Source organism: Cebus imitator, unplaced genomic scaffold (genome assembly GCF_001604975.1).
Source record: "Cebus imitator isolate Cc_AM_T3 unplaced genomic scaffold, Cebus_imitator-1.0 Scaffold129, whole genome shotgun sequence".
NCBI classification, from domain to species: domain Eukaryota; kingdom Metazoa; phylum Chordata; class Mammalia; order Primates; family Cebidae; genus Cebus; species Cebus imitator.
The window spans coordinates 1,119,932-1,124,189 of NW_016107444.1; the positions used below are offsets into that span (position 1 = coordinate 1,119,932).

The 4,258-nt window shown below is 43.2% G+C and overlaps 1 protein-coding gene across 2 annotated transcripts in view; it reads right to left on the bottom strand.

The window, feature by feature from the left end:
- EIF2B3 (eukaryotic translation initiation factor 2B subunit gamma) overlaps positions 1-4,258 on the bottom strand; it is a 114,421-nt gene that overhangs the window by 49,588 nt on the left and 60,575 nt on the right. The window lies entirely within an intron of this gene.

Below are 4,258 nucleotides of genomic sequence, written 5' to 3' on the forward strand. Positions count from 1 at the left end.
TTTTTTTTTTTTTCCCTTTGGAGACAGTCTTGCTTTGTTGCCCAGGCTAAAGTGCAATGGCGTGATCTCAGCTCACTGCAACCTTGTCTCCCAGGCTCAAGCAATTCTTGTGCCTCAGCCTCCCAAGTAGCTGAAACTACATTTGTACACCACCATGCCCCACTAATTTTTATATTTTAGTAGAGATGGTATTTCACTATGTTGGTCAGGCTGGTCTCGAACTTCTGGTCTCAAGTGATCCACCCACCTGAGCCTCCCAGAGTGGTTGGATTACAGGTGTGAGCCACCACACCTGGCCTTTATTATAAATTCTTCCATACAATTCTTTTAACAAACATTTTCCTGCTTCTACCCTAATTATCCTGTTTTCCCCAGACCATACCTTAGCCATGTTTTCTTTTGCCTCCAGGATTTGGTATGTATTCTCCATCTTCACAGAAGATGGAGTAAAATTCTATGAATAACCCTAACTTCCTACTCTTATTTATTCCTCAGGACTAAGCCCAGGATACACTTCCTCTAGGAACCTTCACTGACAACAGTGAAGTTTGTGCTACCACAACACTTGGTGTCTACCTCTATTGGATAACTTATACAGTAAAGAAACAGACTATTTCCTTGTCTCTCTCTCCCACTAGACTGAAATTCAGTAGAGCAGAGATTTATCTTCACAGCCTTAGCACTTAGCATTGTGCCTCACACAGAATAAATGTCCAATAAATAGTTGTTGAATAAACAAATAAATAAAATTAGGTCAAATTAAGGCATCTGCCTAGGTATAAAAAATGCCATGCTTGTAATGTCTGAGGTCATTTTCTTTAATAAAAATAAACACCCAGGGAAGAGAAGGGAAGGAGTACAGTGAAAAAAATGAAGATTCCAGTCATAGATGCCTGGTTGTGGTTCTTCTAACTCTGTATTGCTTTGCTTTGACTGCCCTGTAGGTTATTTTCATTTTTAGAGACAGCATCTTGCTCTGGCTAGAGACGGCCACTTGCCTAGGATGGAGTGCAGTGGCACAATCATAGCTAACTGTAGCCTCTACCTCCTGGGCTCAAGTGATCCTCCTGCCTCAGCCTCCTGCAGGTATGCACCACCACACCTGGCCAATTTTTTTTTATTTTTAGTAGAGACAAGGTCTCGCTATGTTGCCCAGGCTGGTCTTGAAATCCTGAGCTTAAGCAATCCCCCTGCCTTCTCCTTCCAAAGTGCTGGGATTACAGGTATGAGTCGCCGCACCTGGTTGCCTTATAGTTTTAAGAAAAAATATTCTCATGGGATCTGTATACCCCTGGAACAATTTATCCAAGAAGTTATGGTGTACCATGCTAGGCTTCTATTCTTTTGGGAAAAGTGCAATAGAAGAGTCAGAGACACCGGGTGCGGTGGCTCACGCCTGTAATCCCAGCACTTTGGGAGGCCGAGGCGGGCTGATCACGAGGTCAGGCATTCGACACCAGCCTGGTCAACATGGTGAAACCTCATCTCTACTAAAAATACAAAAAAATTAGCCGGGAGTGGTGGCAGGTGCCTATAAGCCCAGCTACTCGGGAGGCTGAGGCAGAAAACTCGCTTGCACCCAGGAGGCAGAGGTTGCAGTAAGCCGAGATTGCGCCACTGTACTCCAGCCTGGGAGACAGAGTAAGACTCTGGTTCAAAAAAAAGAAAAAAGAAGAGTCAGAGACTTGGGAATCCCACACCCATACCACACACAAGCCAATTAATGTATACAGTGAGCATGAGGAAGCAAGTAAAAGGTACTTTCCCGGTTTAAGTTTCTGAAATTCTCAACTTCTAAGAAATTCCTCAAGGAATAGGCTGTAGCAAATGTTGAGTACGACTGTAGCAAATGTGATTTGTGGCACTTTGAGAGGCTGCAGCGGGCAGATCACTCGAGCTCAGGAGTTCGAGACCAGCCTGGGCAACCTGGTGAAACCTCGTCTCTACAAAAAAATATAAAAACTAGCTGGGCGTGGTGGTGCAAGCCTGTAGTTTCAGCTACTTGGGTTGGGGGTGAGGTGGGAGAATCACCTGAGCCCAAGAGGTTGAGACTGCAGTGAGCCATGACTGTACCACTGCACTCCAGTCTGGGCAACAGAGCAAGACCCTGTCTCAAAAAAAACAAAATTCCATAAAAGTTCCCCTTTCTAGCCAGGTGCAGTGGTGTGTGCCTACAGTTTCAGCTACTCAGGAGGCTGAGTAAGGAGTATCATTTGCACCCAGAAGTTTGACGGTAGTCTGGGCAACATAGTGAAATCTTGTCTCTCTCTCTCTTTTTCTCTTTTTGTGTGTGAGACAGGGTCTTGCTCTATTGCCTAGACTAGAGTGGAGTGGGGCAATAACAGCTCACTGTAGCCTCGAGCTCCTCGGCTCAAGCTATTCGCCTGCCTCAACCTTCTGAGTAGCTAGGACTACAGGCATGCATCACCATTCCCAGCTAATTTTTCAAATTATTTGTCGACAGGGTCTCACTATGTTGCCCAGGCTGGTCTTGAACTGCTGGGCTCAAGGGATCCCCCCTCTTGGCCTTCCAAAATGCTAGGATGTCAGGCATGGACCACCATGCCTAGCCGAGACCTTGACTCTTAAAAAGAAAATTCCTGGCCAGGCATGGTGGCTCACACCTGTAATCCCAGCACTTTGAGAGGCTGAGGTGGGCGGATCACGAGGTCAAGAGATTGAGACCATCCTGGCCAACATGGTGAAACTTCGTCTCTGCTAAAAATACAAAAATTAGCTGGGCTTGGTGGCGTGCACCTGTAGTTCCAGCTACTCAGGAGACAGGCAGGAGAACTGTTTAAACTCAGGAGGCAGAGCGTGTAGCGAGCCAAGGTCATGCCGCTGCATTCCAGCCTGGCGACAGTGAGACTCCATCTCCAAAAAAAAAAATTCCCCTTTCTTACTCCTCTACAAAGCCATTAATTTGTTAGACTGGGTCACCTATCTTATAGAACATCCATGTTCTGAATTTGACTAATTGCTTTTAGTGTCCTTTATTTTTATTTATGTATTTACAGATGGGATCTCACTCTTGTCACCCAGGCTGGAATGCAATGGCACTATCTTAGCTCACTGCAGCTTCCAACTCTTCAGCTCAAGCAATCCTCCCACCTCAGCCTCCTGAGTAGCTAAGACCACAGGTGCAAGCTGCCACACCTGGCTACTTTTGTATTTTTGTATGGGGTTTCACCATGTTGCCCAGGCTAGTCTTGAACTCCCAGCCTAAAGCAATACTCCTACTCTGGCCTCTCAAAGTGCTTGGATTATGGGCATGAGCCATTGTACCTAGCCTATGTCTTAAAAAACAAAAACAAAAACAGCTTTATGGAAGTATAATTTACATAGCATAAAATTTACCTGTTTTAGGCATACAATTTAATGATTTTTAGAAAATGTACAGAGTTATAAAACACAATCCAGTTACAGAACATTTCTTTTACTCAAATAAGATCTCGCATGACAGTTTATAATCAAACATTCCCCTTTCCACCTCATTAAAGAGCTTCTGTACAGCAAAAGAAACTAGCAATAGAGTAAACAGACAACCTACAGAATGGGAGGAAATATTCTCAAACTATGCAGCTAGCAAAGGTGTAATACCCAACATCTATAAGGAACTTAAATCAACAAGCAAAAAACAACCCCATTAAAAAGTGGGAAAAGGACATGAACAGACACTTCTCAAAAGAAGACATACAGGCGGCCAACAAACACAGAAAAAAATGCTCAACATCACTAATTATCAGAGAAATACAAATCAAAGCCACAATGAGATACTACTTCATACCAGTCAGAATGGCTACTATTAAAAATTAAACAACAACAATAACAGATGCTGGTGAGACTGTGGAGAAACAGAAATGTTTATACACTGATGGTGGGAACATAAATTAGTTCAGCCACTGTAGAAAGCAGTTTGGAGATTTCTCAAAGAACTAAAAATAGAACTACCATTCAAAGCAATCCATTACTGGGCATATATCCAAAGGAAAAGAAATTGTTCTACCAAAAAGACAAGTGCACTTCTATGTTCATCACAGTACTAGTCACAATAGCAAAGACATGGATTCAACCTAGATGTCCATCAACAGTGGACTGGATAAAGAATGTAGTACAATATATACCATGAAATACTAAGCAGATATGAAAACTAACAAAATCATGTCCCTTGCAGCAACATGGATACAGCTGGAGGCCATTATCCTAAGCAAAGTAATATAGAAACAGAAAACCAGATATCACATGTTCTCCCTTATAA